Here is a 22,931-nt window from a genome sequence, read left to right as displayed (position 1 = left end):
TAGCTAAAAAGGCAAAAGCCAATAGAAAGACAAAAGAATGAAAATAGCCATAAAATTTTTGAAAAACAATAAAGTCAGAGAAATTATCCTAGACAATTTTAAGACATAATTAAGACAAAGTGGACACCGTGGTATTGGCAAAGGAATAGACATACAAACCAATGAAACAGAATAGACAGTTCAGAAATAAACCCAAACAAATAAGGTAAATTGATTTTTGACAAAGGTGCACAGGCAATTCAAAGGACAAGGGAGAGAGACTCTTTTAACAAGTTATGTTACAACAATTGGATGTTCACATCTAAGAAAATGAACTGGTCTAAACCCCACAACTTTTACAAAAATTAACTCAAAATGGATGACAGAGTGAAATGTAAAATGAAAAACTATAAACCTTTTAGAAGAAAACAAAGGAGAAAATCTTTGTGACCAGGGGTTAGACAAAAAGATCTTAAGACACAACATCAAAATGAAAAAAAAATGATAAATTGAACTCAATCAAAATAAAAAAACTTGTGCTATGTGAAGGCCACTGTTAAAGAATGAAAAAACTACAAGCTATAGACTTGGACAAAATGTTTGCAAGTCACAAAATCAACAAAAGGACTTGTATCTAGAATATATAAACACTCTCAAAACTCAAGAGTGAGAACACAGAAAACCCAAATTTAAAAATGGACAAAAGACTGGAAAATACTAATGGCAAAGAAGCACATAAAAAGATGTTCACTACCATGAGCCATTAGAGAAATGCAAATTAAAACCATAGTGATGAAAATGTTCTAACAAGATTGTGATGGTTACACAACTCTGAATATACTAAAATCACTGAACGGTTGAACATTTTAAATGAGCAATTTTTATGTTAGGTGAATTAGACCTCAATAAAGATTCTAAAAAATTAAATATGCAATGAGATACTATTTATACAAATATTAAGATAGCTAAAATAAAACATCCTAACAGTATCAAATGATAAAGATACAGAGCAACTCCAACTCATACATTGCTGGTGGGAATGCAGAATGGTACAGCTACTCTGGAAAACAGTGTGGCAGTTTCTCATAAAGCTATGGGCCAGGTGTAGCGGCTCACACCTGTAATCCTAGCACTTTGGGAGGCCAAGGTGTGCAGATCACTTGAGTTCAGGAGTTTGAGACCAGCCTGGCCAACATGGCCAAACTTCATCTCTACTAAAAATACAAAAATTTGGGCATGGTGGCGCATGCCTGTAATCTCAGCTACTCGGGAGGCTGATACAGAAGAATCACTTGAACCCAGGAGGAAGAGGTTGCAGTGAGCTGAGATCACACCATTGCGCTCCAGCCTGGGTGACAGAGCGAGACTCTGTCTCAAAAAAATAAAAATAAATAAATAAAATAAATAAAGTTATGTACTTACCAAATAACCCAGCAATCCCACTCCTTAGTATCTACAGAAATAAAAACTTAACTTCACACAAAAACCTGTACACAAATATTTGAAGCAGCTTCTTTTCATAATCACCAAAAACTGGAAACAACCCAAATGTCCTACTGGATAAACAAATCATGGTATACCCATTATGCATGGAATGCTACTCAGCAATAAAAAGTAATGAATTATTGACTTAAGCAACACTGGCATGAATCTCAGAGGATTATGCTATATGGAAAGAGCCAAGTATCAAAATATTACATACTGTCTCATTCTATTTATATGACATTCTCAAAATGTTAAAAATATAGTAACGATAAACAGATCAGCAGTTGGTGGGGGTTATGCATAGGAGGAGTGTATAACTACAAAGGAATAACAGTAGGAATGTTTTAGGCTGATGGAACTCTTCTATATCTTCATTGTGGTGCTGATTACATGCATTTATATTTGTGTTTAAATTCATAAAACTGTACAAGAAGAAGTCAATGTCACTATATGTTAACTTAAAAAAATTTACAGTATCAATTTATATGATTACTATTTCAAGAGGCCATTTCCGAGCAAAGAGAAAATTAAATAAAAAGGGGAAAACAGGATATCACGTTTTAGAAAATGCTATAATAGGTATACATAGCCTGAATTTTCCCCAGCCTTACCAACCTGTAAGTGTTTCAATGATAACTCCAATGTTTGCTACTCATTGCCCTTACATAACGTAGGAAAACAGACTATTCCATGGCAAGGGTGATGCCATCTTGAAGCAAAACTGCCATGATAACTAGTGTTTGACCCACCCGCTTCTCCCTCCACCACATACCAAGGTGTTCTGTAGTAAAGTCTTTAAACAAAGGCCTATAACATACATAACTCTCATAAAGATGCTTATCTAAACTCCCCAGTGGTCACAAGTCTTGGCAAGAAAGTCCGAAGATAGGACCAGCTGCACATGTTTTACCTTAAAAGCTTGCTCTATAAAGAATATTTTCCATAGAGCAGGTGTGGGTATCCACTATCTTTCGGTTGCTTGAGACAGCCTTTCTTTTCCTAAGTTCCTATTAAGTATTTCTTTCCGAGAAACTGGACTTGTCAGGCTCTTTCTACGGCCTCCCAGCTCCCTCAGCCTTGGGGGTAAATCTGCATATATCTGCTCACTGTTGAACACATAATGTCTAATCTCTTTTTGGTCTCCACTCCTCACCCCAACCCCAACCCCAAACCCAGTTATTTACAGAAGGCCAAGATGTCTTACAAGTGTTTATATGTTCTTCATTTCTTGTCTCTATTTTGTTGATGTCTCATTCTTATAAAGTCACTTAACACATTATCAAATGAAATAATCTATGTAAAGCATTTAGCTCAGTGCCTGACATACAGAGATAATTTTGGCATTCTATCTTTTTGTGACATTCGACAAACAAGTCCTAGACCATGGTGTGAAGACATCTTTATTCCAATCCAGGTATTCTATAACTGTGGAATACTGAGCAAACCATGATACTAAGTTCTCTGGGCTTCAATTATCTCATTTGTAAAACAATGCATCTCAAACTCTAATGTGCATCTGTGAAGGTTTGCTAATGCTGCCCTTCCAAAGCTGCAAACCCTTAAAAGAGTCCTTTAGTCCTCATAAGAGCCATGCTAGGTTTCTGCAAAAATGAGGAGAACACCCTCTCACTGTAATTATTTCAGGTAGCTTTAATATACCATGTTCTGAACACTAGATTTTGGTACATGCTATTTCCTCAGCTTGAAAAACCTCCCCATCCTTCCCCCTAGTTAATTCAACCTTCAAGTATCAGCTAAAACATTAATAACATAAGGCAATGTTTTCTGATCATCCCCCATTATGTTAAATTCCCATCATATTCTTCTGTAGCACTCTATTTCTTCTTCACATTGCTTACATACTTCTAGTTATGTATTTAAAAACAGAATGAAGTTATAGACTCCAGGAGGACAGGGCTAGTATCTATTTTATTCATTGCCATATCCCGTATCCTGGTGTCTAGTATTCATAGATACTCATGACTGGTTGCTGTATGCGCTGAGGGGTAATGAACTCCAGAGATGTGAAAAGAAGGATATGTGACCATCCATCTCAGTAATAATATAAAAGAGATTCATGTAAAGGATGGCAACTGAAACTAGAAGACCTTCAACAAATAAAAATGATATTTTTACTATAATTTGGATTACCGAAAACTGGCTAGCCACATGTAGAAAGCTGAAACTGGATCCCTTCCTTACACCTTACACAAAAATTAATTCAAGATAGATTAAAGACTTAAATGTTAGACCTAAAACCATAAAAACCCTAAAAGAAAACCTAGGTAATACCATTCAGGACACAGGCATGGGCAACGACTTCATGTCTAAAACACCTAAAGCAATGACAACAAAAGCCAAAATCGACCAATGGGATCTAATTAAACTAAAGAGCTTCTGCACAGCAAAAGAAACTACCATCAGAGTGAACAGGCAACCTACAGAAAGGGAGAAAATTTTTGCAATCTACTCATCTGACAAAGGGCTAATATCCAGAACCTACAAAGAACTCAAACAAATTTACAAGAAAAAAACAAACAACCCCATCAAAAAGTGGGCAAAGGATATGAACAGACACTTCTCAAAAGAAGACATTTATACAGCCAACAGACACATGAAAAAATGCTCATCATCACTGGCCATCAGAGAAATGCAAATCAAAACCACAATGAGATACCATCTCACACCAGTTAGAATGGCAATCATTAAAAAGTCAGGAAACAACAGATGCTGGAGAGGATGTGGAGAAACAGGAACACTTTTACACTGTTCGTGGGACTGTAAACTAGTTCAACCATTGTGGAAGACAGTGTGACGATTCCTCAAGGATCTAGAACTAGAAATATCATTTGACCCAGCCATCCCATTACTGGATGTATACCCAAAGGATTATAAATCATGCTGCTCTAAAGACACATGCACACATATGTTTACTGCGGCACTATTCACACAGCAAAGACTTGGAATCAACCCAAATGCCCATCAATGACAGACTGGATTAAGAAAATGTGGCACATATACACCATGGAATACTATGCAGCCTTTAAAAATGATGAGTTCATGTCCTTTGTAGGGACATGGATGCAGCTGGAAACCATCATTCTCAGCAAACTATCGCAAGGACAGAAAACCAGACACCGCATGTTCTCACTCATAGGTGGGAATTGAACAATGAGAACACTTGGACACAGGAAGGGGAACATCACACACCGGGGCCTGTCGTGGGGTTGGGGGAGGGATGAGGAATAGCATTAGGAGATATACCTAATGTAAATGATGAGTTCATGGGTGTAGCACACCAACATGGCAAATGTATACATATGTAACAAACCTGCATGTTGTGCACATGTACCCTAGAACTTGAAGTATATATATTTAAAAAAGCAAATTGTCAAATAATTAGAATACAGTGAAAATTATAATGAAACCTGTGAACATAACTTATTCTTAACTGTCTTATTTAGAAGTCTGTTTTACAAACTCTAGAGATTCGAATTTGTTAAAAGCATTATCATTAAATTGTAGATGAAGGGAATAGTTAACAGAGTTCAAGAGAATGTCAGATTGATCAGCTTTCACTATTTAATCAATAAATAAAATGTTAAATTTAGTGACTGTACACAAATCAAATACTTCAAGTTGTGGTGTGACACAGTCTTATTCACTAAAGGTACTTAAAACATTTTTGAAATAAAAATTCTGAACAACACTTAATTAAAAACATAAAGGATCAAGCTCAATCTTGTCTTCCCAATTGAATTAACAGATGTTGCTTGTTTTTGTTTGGAATACAAGTCATTTCATGGAATTAATTATTTAGCTAATATTTTCTTTCTTATAAAATCTGGTGTTAATTGGAAATCATTTTTTCTTCAGTCTAAACAAGTTAAATGTCTAGCAAGAGCCATAATGGAATACTCAAATCTGTTTAAAACCATTAAAGTTACTATTTGATTAGACAGTTTTCAAATAGACTTGGACTATTAAATACAGAACAGACACATTCTGTCTGACAACATGTATTTCTGAAATGAAGTGTTTCTGCACTTCAAATGCATTATTGAAAAGAGCCACAATAAAAACATATTCAAGACCAATTCCTATCAGTAGTCAAGAGAACTAATTTTTATTTCTGTGATTCCTCACTAGCTCACTCATTACAGATGAGGAATTCTACTAATTATGTACATCTGCCAAGATCCTATTTCCAAATGAGGTCATATTCTGGGTAACATAATGATATTCTTGCTGCTAAGACAATGGTCCCTTTTCAGTACTTATTTTCTGAGACCTCCTCCACTGTATTTCACAATTCTGATCACTCATAGTTCTTGATACCCCGCCCCCTCAAAACCCCATCTTCGTTTCCAAGATACCAATCTTCACGATAGGGTCTTCCTACTAAAATCTTTCGCCTATACAATGAAGGTTTCAAAATCTTGTTCTCTAGCCACTTACTTACTGGGCTGATACGCCATACTGAAGATCTGCCACTGGCTGTCCCACATGTGAAACTGGCCCACTGTACCACATAGAAATGGACCCTCTCAGTCTTGAAACTTGAGAAAGTTTCAAGTTACATTTGTCTTATCTGAGTTCCTTTCTCTGGAAACCAACTATCAGGCCTCTCAGATCAAGGAATTGAAACTTCCCAGATCATTGCATCTGAACAATAAGATGCCAGACCCCTGACCCATCATGATTGCCTAACCCACTGCCTGTTTGCTGTTGACCAACTCCTCTTCCTTACCCGTCCCTAATTCCTGCTTTTCCACACATGGTTACATTTCTTTTGCTATATAAACAAACCCCTAATTTTAGTTGGTCAGAGAGATGGATTTGAGACTGGTCTCCTATCATGGCTGCAGCACCTGATTAAAGCCTTCCCCTGGCAATACTCCTTTCTCAGTGGTTGGCTTTCTGTGTAGCAAGCAGCAGGCCCTCAATTAAACCCCCAGTGTTTTGGTAACACATGCACCTTAAATTTAACATGTCCAACACTAATTTCAGTAACCTGGAAGTGTAATAGTTAGAAGCAAAAGCTCAGAAATAAAGACTGCCTGGGTTGAAATTCTGGCTCTGCCTCTTTCTTATTAAATATCTGACCCTGAAGAAGATACTCTAATCTTTTTTTAACTGTTTCTCTCATCAGTAAAACCAAAATAATAATTATAAGTGTCCTCAAAGGACTGTTACGAAAATTAAATGAAATTATGTATATAAAGCATTTAGCAAAATGCCTGACATACAGGAAGCACTCAAAATATCAGCTACTATTAACATTATCATCATCTTCAAACTTCCCTCAAAAACATCTTTTTCTGGTTTTCTTAATTTAGTTGCCTTAACTGGCTATCAATTGCCTAAACTAGAAACTGGAAAGTTATCCTTGATTCCTTCCTATTACTTTTCTACCAAATAAAATCCTGTCTTCCCTAGTTCCTTTAATAGTTCTTAAAGCCACTGCTCTACATTTCTACCACCTCTATCTCCATATACCTCTCCTTTTACTTCTTTCTAGATTATTAACACAGATTCTGAACTGTCTTCCTTGTTTCCAGATGAGACTTTCTTCTAATCTATTGCTGCCAAACCCTTCCTTCATATCTCTTATCCCCTTTCTCAGTTAAAAGCTTCTAGTTCCACGCGTATCTCCACCTAGTGCTTTTTACCCTCTGTATCTACCAAATATAGCACAATACTGATTGTATTTGTTGAATGAACAAGGAAACTCTGCAAATTTATAGTCAATTTGGAAAGAGCCAAAATGGTAAGAGGAGTGCTGGGAAGGAAAGAGCCAAAATGGTAAGAGGAGTGCTGGGAAGGCCCTTTTAAATGATATGGAAGTGGAGAAGGGAAGTGCGGGGTAGAGGAGGGCATGGTTCCTAGCTAGGGGTAGGAACAAAAATAGTCCCCATGGACACAGGTAAGGACAGGCATTTTTGTTTTCCTGCCCAAATGTTGCATTTCCCAAGACCACCTTGGCCTGCCACGCCCCTATCCAGTGCCTACAGAAACCCCCAAGACCGTAGCAGGCAGGCACACAGGCCACTAGACATCAAAAGGAGCACATCAGTGAAGGAACACGCAGGCGGCTGGACGTCGAGAGGAATGCACCGACATACACCGGGACACCGACGGGCCACCAACAACTAGAAGCAGAAAGATGCTGAGGTTGGCTGCCACAGAGAGAGCCCAGGCCGCTGAGCGGCCCGACTCCAGGCGAAATCGTCCCCACTCCATCTCCCTTCTGGTCTGCTGAGAGCCACCGCCACTCAATCAAATCTTGTAGTTATTCTTCAAGCCCAAATGTGATCGGATTCTTCCCATACACCAAGGTAAGAACCGGGATACAGAAAGCCCTCTGTCCTTGCGACAAGGTAAAAGGTCTAACTGAGCTGGTGAACACAAGCCGCCTAGAGATGGCAAAACTAAAAGAGCACAAGGTAATACATGCCCACTGAGGCTTCACCTGTAAACATTTACTCCTAGACACTGCCATGGGGTCAGAGCCCACAACCTGCCCATCTGTATGCTCCCCTAGAAGTCTGAGCACTGGGGCGCTGAAGAATCAAGCCACTTCCCCATCGCACATCCTGTGAGGGGGACATGGGAACTTTCCCCATTTCAAAAACAACATCTATTTGTCAAAAATCACCATCAATAGTTTCACACCAATATTTCATTAAGATCTACTTCTGGAATATTCAATTAAAAGGCCACCTTAAAATTATGAGAGTATTATCTAGTACAAAACAGTAATAAAAAATACGTAAGCTTCTGAAAAATCTTACTAGGAGTTAAGCATATTAATTAAGATATAAATAACCATGAGAAAATATATCAAATTCATAGTAAAAGGGAAAATTTTAATTATCAAGACCCAGAAAGTTATTTTTACTTGACATATTGAAAAAAAAGTCTTACTTCAGAAAGGCATTTTATTTTACTTTACTTTTTTTTTGAGATGGAGTCTCACTTTGTCACTCAGGCTAGAGTGCAGTGGGGGAATCTCGGCTCACTGGAACCTCTGCCTCCAGGGTTCAAGCAATTCTCCTGCCTCAGGCTCCCAAATAGCTGGGATTAGAGGCACAGGCAAACACGCCTGGCTAATTTCTGTATTTTTAGTAGAGGCAAGGCTTTGCCCTGTTGGCCAGGCTGGTCTTGAACTCCTGACCTCAGGTGATCTGCCCACCTCGGCCTCCCAAAGTGCTGGGATTACAGGCATGAGCCACCACGCCCAGCCTAGAAAGGCATTTCAAAAAGCATTTTTAAAACCTGTAAAAACTCTAGATCCGTGCTGTCCAATACAACAGCCACTAGCCACATGAATACCTGAAATGTGGTAGCCAGTTCAAATTGAGATGTGCTTTAAGAATTAAAAACATAGCAGATTTTGAAGACAACATAAAAATGTAAGATATCTCATTAACAATTTTTATATTGATTATGTGTTAAAATGATCATACTTTGGATATGAGTTAAATAAAATACTATTAAATTTAATTTCACCTTGCTTCTGAAACCAGTCCAATATTCCCATGGACTGTCCTTTTGGATGGACATAGAAATTAACCCTTCTGCTGTTAAAGTTTGACACTTGTAGTTGTTTTATCTGAGTTCCTCAGGAAAGGACCTTCAGGTCTCTCAAAAAAGGTATCAAAGAACTGAAAGTCACCAGATCACAGCACCATATGCCTCCTTGCCCCTCCCTAGTTCTTGTTTTCTTACATATTGTTACATTTTTTTCCCTCCTATATAAACTCCTTCTTTTGGTCAGTCAGGGAGATGGATTTGAGACTGAGCTCCCATCTCCTCGGCTGCTGCACCTGATTAAAGCCTTCTTCCTTAGCAATACTTTTATCGGTGATTAGCTTTCTGTGTGGCAAGTAGCAGGACCTAGACCTAACTTCTGGTGTTTCCGTAACACTTCTTTTTATTTTTAAAATGTCTACATACAGAAAATTTTAAACTGCATATGTGGTTCACACTGTATTTCTATTGAATGGTGCAGATCAACACCAATAATTCTAAACTAGGCACTAGTAAAACGGCATATCACAACCACTTTAATTATCTGAATAACCTAATATATTAATACAATGTAATAAATTCTAGAGTAATGAATGAAGTGTTATAGACGCAGGGAACAGAGAATCATCTAAATACACAAAGATTCACCAGAGCAAGGATACTTGCATTGAATTTTTAAAGAAGAAAGTTTTTGATCCAGGAGGCCAAGGCAGGAGGATCACTTGAGCCCAGGAGTTCAAGACCAGCCTAGGTAACATAGCAAGACCCCATCTCTGCAAAAAATTAAAAAATTAGCTAGGCATGGTGGTGAATACTTATGGTCCTAGCTATGCAGGAGGCTGAGCGGGGAGGATCACTTGAGCATGGATGTCAAGGCTACAGTGAGCTGTGATTGTGCCACTGCACTCCAGCCTGAGTGACGGAGTGAGACCCTATCTAAAAAAACAAAACAAAACAAAAATACCACAGTGGGGGAAAATTTGCCAAAAGGAGAAGGACTTAATATGCAAAGGCAAGGAGCTATGATAGAGCCTGGCTGCCAAACTCTGGCACATTCAGGAAATGGTGGAAACTTTAAGTATGGAATATGGGGGGAAATTATTCATGTAAATCTTAACACCTCTTCTAAACAGTAAGCTTACTGGAGGCAGAATTTGTGTCATATATATTTCATGTGTAGAATATACAATTTCAATAAATATTTGCTAATGTACTGATAAAAAAAATTCATCATAAAGGTTTCTCTATAAATCCTTCTTTTAGAAAATGAAAAGTCAAGAACCTGAAATTCAGAGGCATCCTGTTACCTAACTTCAAACTATACTATGAGGGTACAGTAACCAAAACAGCATGGTATTGGTACAAAAGCAGACACACAGATCAATGGAAGAGAATAGAGAGCCCAGAAATAAAGCTGCAACACCTACCACTCTGATCTTTGACAAAGTTGACAAAAACAAGCAATGGGGAAAGGAGTACCTATTCAATAAATGGTGCTAGGATAACTGAGTAGCCATATGCAGAAGACTGAAACTGGACCCCTTCCTAACACCATATGTAAAAATCAACTCAAGATGGATTGCAGACTTACATGTAAAACCTAAAACAATAAAACCCCTGGAAGATAACCTAGGAAATACCATTCTGGACATAGCCCCTGGCAAAGATTTCATGCTGAAGGTGCCAAAAGTAATGGCAACAAACTCAAACACTGACAAATGGGACTTAAACTAAAGAGCTTCTTGCACAGCAAAAGAAAATATAAACAGTAAATAACTTACAGAATGGGAGAAAATATTTGCAAACTATGCATCCAACCAAAGTCTAATATCCAGAATCTATAAGGAACTTAAATTCACAAGCAAAAAACAAATAATCCCATTAAAAAGTGGGTTAAGGACATGAACAGACACTTTACAAAAGAAGACATACACATGGCCAACAAGTATATTAAAAAATACTCAACATTACCACTCCTTAGATAAATGCAAATGAAAACCACAATGAGATACCATCTCACACCAGTCAGAATGGCATTATTAAAAAGTCAAAAAATAATAGACGCTGGCGAGGTTGAGGACAAAAGGGAACACATAAACTGCTGGTGGGAATGTAAATTAGTTCAACCACTGTGGAAAGCAGTTTCGTGTTTTCTCAAAGAACTTAAAACAGAACTACTATCTGACCCAGAACTATCATTCCCACTATTGGGAATGACCCAGAACTACCATTCCCACTTAAAACAGAACTATCATTCGCATTACCAAGTATACACCCAAAGGAATGTAAAATGTTCTGCCATAAAGACAAATGCACACATACGTTAATCGCAGTACTATTCACAACAGCAAAGACATGGAATCAACCTAAATGCCCATCAATGGTAGACTGGATTTTTAAAATGTGATACATATAACACCATGGAATACTATCCAGCCATGAAAAAGAATGAGATTATGTCCTTTGCAGGAACATGTATGGAGCTGGAGGCCATTATCCTAAGCAAACTAACACAGGAACAAAAAAACAAATACCTCATGTTCTCATTTATAAGCAGGAGTTAAACATTCAGTACACATGCATACAAAGAAAACAACAAACACTGGGGCCTACTTAAGGCTGGAGGGTGGGAGGAGAGTGGGGACCAAAAAACTGCCTATCATATACTATGCTTATTACCTGGCTGATGAAATAATCTGTACACTAAACTCCTATGACACATAATTTACCTATATCACAAGCCTGTACATATATCTCTGAATCTAAAATAAACATTCAACAAAAAAGAACTTGAAAATTAATTTAACAATTATTGTAATTCCTAATTTTGGCATTCGATCTTTCTAAGAAATTAGGGAAACATTGTGAAGTCTGGTATGAAGCCATTTGTATTCTAATACAGGTTTTGTTCTTACAAACTTTGGAATCCTGAACAAATCAACTAAGTTCTCTGAGCTTCCATTACCTCACCTGTAAAATAATGACATAGAGCAATGCTTCTCAAACTCTAATGTGTATATACGACTTATCAAGTGATGCCTAAAGTTTTAGCAGCCTCTTGGAGCTTATTTGAAATACAGAATTAGTTAATTGGAATCAGTTAATCGGAATATGAACTTTAACAAGCTCCTAGATGATACATCTGTCCAATTAAGTCTGAAAAGTACTGACTTTGAGGATAAATATTACCTACGATCTTGTTTCCAGCAGTTCCTCTAAGTAGCTGAGTTTTACTTTCAAGTATTCATAGCTGGCTGGTATCAGTTTATGGTATCCTCTCTCACTGCCCACAGCTTGTAGCCCCATCAACATAGTTTTCATTACTACCCCCTCAATTATAAGCAACTCCTTTTTCTCACTACCGCCATATACCAGTGTTACTTTTTCGTTCATATTTTCTGTCTCTAAGACTTTTTCCTAAATCTTTTAAAAAATCTTAATTTTCTTTAAAATTGCCCCTGAATACACATTAAACGTAAATCCTTTTGCTTTACAGAAAGACTGGTTATATCAGAAGCATGTGAACCACAGCAACTCCATCTTGAATAAGCGCTGGGTAAAATGAGGCTGAAACCTACTGGGCTGCATTCCCAGAGAGTTAGGCATTCTAAGTCACAGGATAAGATAGGAAGTTGATACAAGATACAGGCATAAAGACCTTGCTGATAAAACAGGTTGCAGTAAAGAAGGCGACCAAAATCAAGATGATGATGAAAGTGACCTCTGGTCATCCTTACTGCTACACTCCCACCAGCACCATGACAGTTTACAAATGCCATGGAAAGGTCAAGAAGTTACCTCATCTGGTCTAAAAGGAGGAGGCATGAATAATCCACCCCTTGTTTAGCATATAATCAAGAAATAACCATAAAAATGAGCAAACAGCAGCCCTTGAGTATGCTCTTGTCTATGGAGCAGCCATTCTTTCATTCCTTTATTTTCTTTTATTTTTGTTTGTTTGGTTGGTTGGTTTTTGAGACAGATTTTCGCTCTTGTTGCCCATGCTGCAGTGCAATGGTGTGATCTCGGTTCACTGTAACCTCTGCCCCCTGGGTTCAAGTGATTCTCCTGTCTCAACCTCCCAAGTAGCTGGGATTACAGGCATCCGCCACCACACCTGGCTAATTTTTGTATTTCTAGTAGAGGCAGGGTTTTACCATGTTGGCCAGGCTGGTCTTGAACTCCTGACCTCAGGAGATCCACCCACCTCAGCCTCCCAAAGTGCTGGATTACAGGCGTGACATTCCTTTACTTTATTAAACTTGCTTTCACTTTACTCTGTGGACTCGCCTCACATTCTTTCTTGTGCAAGATCCAAGAACCCTCTCTTAAGGTCTGGATCAGGACCCCTTTCTGGTAACAGTTACAACATAACCTCTTCAGGCATCCTATATCCCAGTTACATTGTATTATTTCTTGTTCTTTATCATATTAGAAATTAAAACATATGGCTAGGAGCGGTGGCTCACGCCTGTAATCCCAGCACTTTGAGAGGCTGAGGCGGGCAGATCATGAGGTCAGAAGGTCGAGATCACAGTGAAACCCCGTATCTACTAAAAATACAAAAAAATTAGCCAGGTGCGGTCACAGGCGCCCGTTAAGTCCCAGCTACTCTGGAGGCTGAGGCAGGAGAATGGCGTGAACCCAGGAGGTGGAGCTTGCAGTGAGCCGAGATCACGCCACTGCACTGCAGCCTGGGTGACAGCGAGACTCTGTCTTTAAAAAAAAAAAAAAGAAGAAGAAGAAATTAAAACATACATTTAAAAATATTTACCTATCAACTTAAAAATAACAAAAATAAATCCATTACATGTTAACATAAATGAGTCAATTTTACAAAAATAAGCATTCCCTCTACCTCCCTCCCAAATGGTGAGAAAAGTGGCATTATTTTACATGTGTACAAATCTCTCTGGTGTCTGTCTGGATTAATAGAAGCTGGATTCTCACATCTGCTTCAGCTAGCCTCCGGAATACTCCACTTTCTACACATAAGAAAATGAGAGTGAAAAAGGCAAATAAAGCCTCATCATTATTATGTAAATAGTTTTCAGTCTCAGGGACCCCAAGAGATTGAATGGATAACACTTTCATAACTGCTGGCTTACAAGAAACAGAACTATGTCCCGAGTTTCCGCAGTTGGTTCCTTCCAGTGGGTTCTTGCTCTTGCTGACTTCAAGAACGAAGCCGCGGACCTTCATGGTGAGTGTCACGGCTCTTAAAGGTGGTACAGACCCAAAGGGTGAGCAGCAGCAAGATTTATTGTGAGGAGTGGAATTGAAGACAGCGTGGAAGGGAATCCCAGCAGCTTGCCCCTGCTGGCTGGGGGTGGCCAGCTTTTACTCCCTTACTTGTCCCTGCCCATGTCATGCTGATTGGTCCATTTTACAGAGTGCTGATTGGTCCATTCCCAAACCTTTAGCTAGACACAGAGCGCTGACTGGTGCGTTTTTACAGCGTGCTGATTGGTGCGTTTACAATCCTTTAGCTAGACACACAGTGCTGATTGGTGTGTTTTCACAAAGGGCTAATTGGTGCATTTACAATCCTTTAGCTAGACACAGAGCGCTGATTGGTGCGTTTACAATCCTCTAGCTACACAGAAAAGTTCTCCAAGTCCCCACTCAACCCAAGAAGTCCAGCTGGCTTCACCTCTCAGAACCACTAACATTCATTGAGTATGCCAAGCATTATGTTAAATATTTAACATACATTATCTCATTTAATTCTAATAATAATTTGAAGTAGATACTATTAGGGCCATGTCATACTCGAGGGCACTAAGGTTCAAAGAGTACAAAACTTGCCTAAGGGCACATAGCAATTAAGGAGTGAGGCCAGTATTTCAATCCAGGTTTTCTGACACTGAAGCCCACACTTGGAGTTACTTTGCAGTATCCCTCTTAAAGCAAGAGATGCCAGGGGAAATTCAGATTTACTTACAACAAAAGTGTTAAAATGAGAGATACTATATATAGGTAAGTTCAATGAGACTTTGGTGAATTTGGTCTTATTCAGTAAAATCAGTTTAAGCAGTTACTATGTGTAGTCTTTTGCAAGAGAATGCAAAAATATGTTTCTCCTTAATTAGCTTATAATTTAGCTGGGGGAATCAAAGCAAACAGTGAAGGATAAAAAATAAGTACAAGAAAGGTTTGGAAGTCATAAAAGATTAATGGATAGAGATGGGGCTTTTCTATTCATGTCAGGGTGACAGTGCAATAGTGGTCACCTACCACTAAATCACTCTACATCCTTTTTTCCCCACATTTTTACCCTTTACTCCCTATCCCTATTCTCTCTTAGTATCTTTCATCAGGAAGATTAGTCAGATCTTCAAAAAAAATTCACACTATCTTACTGGTTCTCCAATTTTTGAGTCCTTAAAAATAACATTTACATGCACATTATTCCAGGATGTATCCACTAAAATGATGCTACAATAAATCCTGGGTATGGTTAAGATTTTTAACCAGACTCTCCAGATGCCTCACAGATTACCCTTTGAGAAAGGGAAGCCTCAGTATTTCTAACTTATACTTGAATGTGTTTGATACCTTTAGGGATCCTTACTCAGTACCATCTATATATAGACTCTGTAACTGTTTATAAGCATGAATAAAGTCAAGGTCTGAAATGTTCAATCCTTGTTTCACCATGGAGGTTCATTCTATGCTATGGTATGAGTTTTATGGCAATGGGTTTGTGGAAACAAAAAATTGCAGCACGTCTTAGAATCAAAAATGTATTCTCCATACCACCACAGTTTAACTATGTTTCTGTTATCAATGATGTATATACATCTTAAATGTTTACAAACTAATATTAAATTGATAACTGAGGAAATATTGAAGCAGATATTGCCTCTCAATACAATGACTTTTACATTGACTAACTGAAGGTATCTTTCTTGTTCAGCATATCAAGTGGTGTTTATTAGTTCTAGCTAAATAACGTTTATCTGGTCATTGCTGTGCTTCAACGAGTGGCAGCACATGGAAAAGAAATCATATATATTTAACTCCTTAAAATGAATTTATTGTTTAATTATCAATTTCTTACTCAACATTTTGCCAACTTTAGCCACTTACACCCACAAACCCTTACTTAACTTTATAGGCAGTTTACATTATGACTTTTCCAAGTCCCAGGCACTTTCACCTCTGTAAGTCACTTCCTCCATTTAAAAATAGTGTATATTAAAAATCATATTTTACGGCCGGGCGCGGTGGCTCAAGCCTGTAATCCCAGCACTTTGGGAGGCCGAGACGGGCGGATCACGAGGTCAGGAGATCGAGACCATCCTGGCTAACATGGTGAAACCCCGTCTCTACTAAAAAATACAAAAAACTAGCCGGGCAAAGTGGCGGGCGCCTGTAGTCCCAGCTGCTCGGGAGGCTGAGGCAGGAGAATGGCGTGAACCCGGGAGGCGGAGCTTGCAGTGAGCTGAGATCCGGCCACTGCACTCCAGCCTGGGCGACAGAGCATGACTCCGTCTCAAAAAAAAAAAAAAAAAAAAATCATATTTTACAACTTCATTAATATGAAGACAAATATAATTCAGGCTGGATTCATTATTCATCACTATTATACTCATTTTTTCTCCTGTAAAAATTAATTAAAATTAAAGTGAATTTTATGGGCTCCTATAAATAGCATGGGCCCAAGGCACTGTGCTTACTGTGCTTAATGGGTAAGTTGGCCCTACTCCAAGGCCCTGCTCAAAGGTCACTTCCTCTAGATATTCTTTGATATCCCAAATTCACCTCAAGTCAGTACGCCACCTTTTTTTCTGACAGCACTTGATTCTCTTTTCTTTTAGAATATGTGTCTCACATTAGATAAGTATTCTAATCTATTCTCTCCCCTATAGGACCATAGCTTACTCAGTTTTTTGACTACCGCCTCACCTCCAGAAATTGAGATGTAATTCTGGTTGTTTTTTATTAAACTAAGTATTAACATATTCAGAAGAGTATTTAATTTTCTCTCCAACTTTGTTTGTAAAAAGAAGGGTAAAAATATGAACTGTAAGAACAGAAAAGACTGAAAAGCACTAATAGTCATATACAACATCCAAAAAGAAAGGTTTTCAACCATGTGATGCAAGATAATGAAATGGCCAAATAACTCAAGAGGCAAGCTAACTGCTTCTCCTGGTAAATGATGTATCTGGATGACCCTTGAATGAACTGTGAATTCAATATAACAAAAAAATATGATGGAGAATTTTAAAATTAAGATGGCTCTGGATAACCAGGGCATAATAGATAAAGGACAGAGAGGAGGTTCCAGAAGAGCTGAAGACAGGTAAGGGAAGAGAAAAGGAAGAGACTATTTTACTATCAATATCTTTCTGAATGGGACTATATTATGTCATCTAGTCTCTAACAAGATGTAAAGTATTTTCTCAAGAGTCAGGGGCTCTCAAAAAGGAATAAAATGAAAGTAGTTCCTGCTACAAGGAAGAAAACAGTTCTTTATATAGAATTTTACTAGAGAAAACTGCTACCATATATAGACTGATGGAAAGAACTTCATTTGATGCTATTTGATTTGGTACCTTTTATGGCAAAAAGGCCCTGGTATAATAACCAGAGTGTGTAACTCTGACGTTACCTACATAATTAATATAACAATAGTTGTAAATCTCAAAAATATGTGCACATGCTAAATTTCAGAAGTATTTTAAGTTGTAAAGCTTTTGTTATGCAGTACTGCTAATGGTTACTTTATAACTTTAAGTTTTAAAATATAGAATGTAACAAAAAGTTTCAGCAATGTATGAATGCTCCAATTTTCTACAGGGTTTGACTCCCTAGAATACTTCTATCAAACAGAAAGCCGAAACGGGGAAGACAGAGAGATATTTTTACGTTGTATGCTCCGTAAGAAAATACAAAAATGGTCTTTAAAATTTTTCAATGACAAAGCTATGTGGTTTATCGGTAACCCCAAAACTCTGAAAAATTCCTGATACATAGTGGACACCTGTTGCATTAACATACAAAATTAAAGACAATGTTCTCTACTCACCCACATAATTATTTTGCTCTTTTAATTACAAAAAGTGATAAAATGAAATGCATTCATATTAAAGGTCTTAGGGGACAAATAATTCCACTGATCTGTGTAAATATACCACCTGTCCAAAACACACTAGTCTATAAATAATCATTGCTCTTCCCAGTCCCCAAAATGGAAACATCATTTCAGAAGGAAAGCAAAGCAAGAGAGACAACTGTGTCAAGCTAAAAAATAGTCTGAACTCTATTTTAAGACCAGTGTTTTGATGGTCATTTAGTTTTCTTAGGCAAGATTTTTCAAAAGGACAGTCAAATCAAGGTTAATAATTATAAATTAACTTATCAGCTAAAAACAAAACTGATAAAATAACATTTGTATTCAACTAAGTTTTATTATACATCAGATCATTTTACACCATGGGCCAATATGAAATGCACAGTCTCATTTCTCAACTAATTTCTACAATTTCACTTAGTCTTGTCTTAAAATGAAAGTTCTAAATAAAATCAAAACATATAACTGAGTATGTATGTTAATTTAAAGTAACATTTTAAAGGTCGGGCGCGGTGGCTCACATCTGTAATCCCAGCACTTTGGGAGGCTGAGGCGGGTGGATCACTAGGTCAGGAGTTCAAGACCAGCCTGACCAAGATGGCAAAACCCTGTCTCTACTAAAAATACAAAAATTAGCCGGGTGTGGTGGTGGGCTCCTGTAATTCCAGCTACTTGGGAGGCTCACTGCAGCCTTGACCTCCCGGGCTCAAGCCATCCTTCCATCTCAGCCTCCAGAGTAACTGGGAATACGGGAATACAGGCATGCACCACCACACATGGCTAATTTTTTTTCTATTTTTTGTAGACACGAAGTTTCACCACCTTGCCCAGGATGGTTTTCAACTCCTGAGCTCAAGCAATTCGCCAACCTCAGCCTCTCAAGGTGTTAGGATTACAGGCAGGAGCCACCAAGCCTGGCCTCATGTATATCTTTTGACTCCCACAAAACATAACTACTAATACCCTTCTGCTGACCAGAAGCCTTAGTGGTAACATAAACAATCAATTAACACATATTTTGTATGTTTTATGTATTATATACTGTATTCTTACAATAAAGTAAGCTAGAGAAAAGGAAGTCATAAGAAAAATATATTTACTATTAATTAAGCGGAAGTGGTTACTATAAAAGTCTTTATCCTCAATGACTTCACATTGAATATGCTAAGGAAAAGGAAGAAGAGTAAAATGGGAGGTTGGTCTTGCCATCTCAGGGTGGCAGAGGTGAAAGGAAATCCAATATAAGTATACCTGCACAGATCAAATCTATGTTGTTCAATGGTCAACTATATAATAAAATACAAATTTTAGTAAGACATGTTTTACATATAGTAGGAAAATGACTTTCAAACTATGAACTGCATAGCCAGAAGTAAAAGACCTGCTCAAATTCAAGGCAGGCATAATTTCTTTCTTCCCTTTTCTCAAAACTTACTTTAATATTTTATGCCAACTGACATTCCAGACCAATTAAGAACAACCACCTGAGTCAACCCACAGTCTGTCAAATCCAACACTCTCAGACTTGTTAGCTCAATGTCAACAAATGGCACCAAAAAGAAAAAATGATATGATAAATTTATTTAAAACACTAATATTGAACCTGGATTTCACCAATGTCAGTGCAAAATGGGAGAATTTCCTTCTAATTTTTTTTTTCTTTTTGAGACAGAGTTTTGATCTTGTCACCCAGGCTAAAGTGCCATGGTGTAATCTCAGCTCACTGCAATCTCCACCTCCTGAGTTCAAGCAATTCTCCTGCCTCAGCCTTCCAAGTAGCTGGAATTACAGGTGCACACCACCATGTCCCATCTTTGTTTTTACTAGAGATGGGGTTTCACCATGTTGGCCAGGCTGGTCTTGAACTCCAGACCTGAAGTGATCTGTTCACCTCAGCCTCCCAAAGTGCGGGGATTACAGACATGAGCCACCACGCCTGACCTCCTTCTAACTCTGAAAGACGTTTAACCACAAAAGGCTCTCATTTTACCCTCTGATTCTTTTAAACATACTGATATGGATATATATACACAAAGGCATAAGGGCACATAACTCTTGAATAGAATAGCATATATAAAATTTAATTTATTGGCGCGTACAACAAAAGGCAATAGTATTCTAAATCCATGGTTTTCAAACTTAAGCATGCATTCAAGTCCCCTGAAGACCTTGTTAAAATACCAATAGCCAGGCCCCACCCCAAAAGTTTCTGATTTAGTAGGTCTGGGGTGAGGTCCAAGAATTAGCATTTATAACAAGTACCCAGGTGATGCTGTTGGTCTAAGAACCACACTTTGAAAATCACCACTCTAGTAATATATTAAATTATAATATTCATTTTTCATGTCATATAAAACCATACCTCAGATTACTCTAATTCATCAATTTATAAATGCTGCTTTATGCCAATGATTTTCAAATTTCTTTTACTGGATGACAGATAATTACCATGACTTATTTCCTCAAGTCTTTTATGTTGTATCTCTACCAAAAAAGAAAAACTTCCAAAAAGGCTAAAGAACTGTCATATTACCAACTGCTTTAAGACAATGGAATCTGAAAGTCTAGAAATTCTACCCTATGTCAATATATTATTACATTTGCCATCCCTCATCAATCAGGTTTATTCTCCAAGACACTCTGCCTTGGTTTAATTATTTTTTCTTTTTAATAATTATTGAAAGATAATCTAATGAACTTTATTACCATCTTCTTTTTTAAAAGCATCCCCTCTCCTATCTACTAACACCCCCTCCCAAGCCCTGCTCCCTGCTTTTCTTCTTTCTGTCAGAACCGCTTACCTTGTTATAAACCATTCTAAATATTTTGGCTCTACTAATCCCCAAGAAAAAAAATTTGAAAGATGCTAAAACACATCAATATTCATTAAATATCAAATTCAAACATTTTGGTCTACTAGACGGAGCCCTAACAAACCTGTTCAATCTTATCTTTCAGATATGTCTGATCCTTTTATAAGTCCAGTGTTTTATTTGCTCAAAAGAAAATACTTCAGAGCATCTAACTTACAATGAGATGAAATGACTGAACAGTTTATGTAAGGTAGGATTATTATTTATCTAATCATTTTCTCTAAATTACAGCTAATTTAAATGGGTGATTTTTTAAGATGCTCTCAATATAAAGAAATGATAAAATGTTTAAAGTAAAAATCTAACTATCCTGATTTGATCATTACACATTGCATACATGTATCTAAATATCACTCTGTACCCCACAAATACGTACAATTATTAAGTGTCAACTAAAAATAAAAGACGGCACAAAAAGAAAATACCAAAGCTGGAAAGCAACAGAACAGCATCTTTAAATTGCTGAAAGAACAAAGGTCTACTTTGAATTATATTCCTGGTGAAAACATTCTTGAAAAGTAATGGTGATATAAAGTTTTTTTAATAAAGAAAACCTGGCAGAATTTGCTGCCAGCAGACCTGGCAGTTGTTTAAAAAAAAAAAAGGAAAATGGGCTCAGATGGAAAAATGGAAATGGAGAGATAATCAATACCAAAAAACAGAAAAATGAGATAAAGGAATATTAACTGTAAAACAAACCCACAGTGTTTTGCAAAATTTAAAATATGTGTAGAATCAAAATATGTGAAAACAATATATAATAGTGAAGGGTGACAGATGAAGTATTAAAGGTTCTAAAGTTCTACTGGGGAAATGGTTAAAAAGTAGTAATTTGTATCATATTTAATAATTCAAGAATGCATTCTGTAATCTCCAGTGTTAAAAAATGTAATTCTATCGGCTTCTAGAAAAATGCAAATGTTAAAGATCTGCCATCATAAAATCATGAACTATATAGCTGGTAAATAGTTCCGAGTTAATTATAATACATAAAACATAATCTCAAAGCCAAACAAATGACTGTTGATATAAATTTGCAAAAATTAATAAACTTGATAGGGTAAGATAAGTCCAGTAGAAACCTTTTATCCTGAGAGAAAGATTGCAGGTATAAAACTAAAGAAGCTGCTATAAATATAACACAGATATGTTTAGGGTGGCAGCCATAAAGGGAAAGAAGTTGGTAGAGTCACCTGAAGAAAGACAGTCTAGAGCAGAGTGCAGTGGCTCACGCCTATAATCCCAGCACTTTGGGAGGCTGAGGCAGGCGGATCACCTGAGGTCGGGAGTTTAAGACCAGCCTGACCAACATGGAGAAACACCGTCTCTCCTAAAAATACAAAATTAGCCGGGTGTGGTGGCACATGCCTGTAATCCCAGCTACTCGGGAGGCTGAAGCAGGAGAATCGCTTGAACCTGGGAGGCGGAGGTTGCGGTGAGCAGAGATCTTGCCATTGCACTCCAGCCTGGGCAACTAAGAGCTAAACTCCGTTTCAAAAAGCAAACAAACAAAATAAAAACAAAAAAACAAAAACAAAAACAAAAAAGATAGTCTAACACTGTAATCAAGAGGAAAGGATGCTGGAGAGACATGCTTACTTCATATTCACACAGGCACTGGGCAATCCCTAAATTTTGGCCCTACTTAGAGATGACCCAAGAAGACCTATAGCTGATGTTTTCTATACAAGGACATTTACTGGGGTAAAGTAGTTGCAAGTCTTTGGCCACAGAGGGTAGTAAATCACACACACATGCATAAAAAAGAGGTAGTCTAAGAACTTGGAGTGATTAAAGTCATAAAATTACCAAAGTTCTCCTCCAAGTTGATAGGAAATATATATATGTAATATATATTTTTATATTTTTATTTTTATATTATATATTTAAATAATTTTTGTATTATATATTTTTTACGTATTTTATATATTATATATATATTTTTTGATACAGGGTCTTGCTCTGCCACCTAGGCTGAA

The 22,931-nt window shown here is 37.4% G+C and overlaps 1 protein-coding gene across 3 annotated transcripts in view; it reads right to left on the bottom strand.

The window, feature by feature from the left end:
* LOC105484522 (xenotropic and polytropic retrovirus receptor 1) overlaps positions 1-22,931 on the bottom strand; it is a 260,929-nt gene that overhangs the window by 147,939 nt on the left and 90,059 nt on the right. The window lies entirely within an intron of this gene.

This window comes from Macaca nemestrina, chromosome 1 (genome assembly GCF_043159975.1).
Source record: "Macaca nemestrina isolate mMacNem1 chromosome 1, mMacNem.hap1, whole genome shotgun sequence".
NCBI lineage: Eukaryota > Metazoa > Chordata > Mammalia > Primates > Cercopithecidae > Macaca > Macaca nemestrina.
The sequence above is the reverse complement of the archived record's forward strand: the minus strand, read 5'-3'. Positions and strand labels throughout refer to the sequence as shown.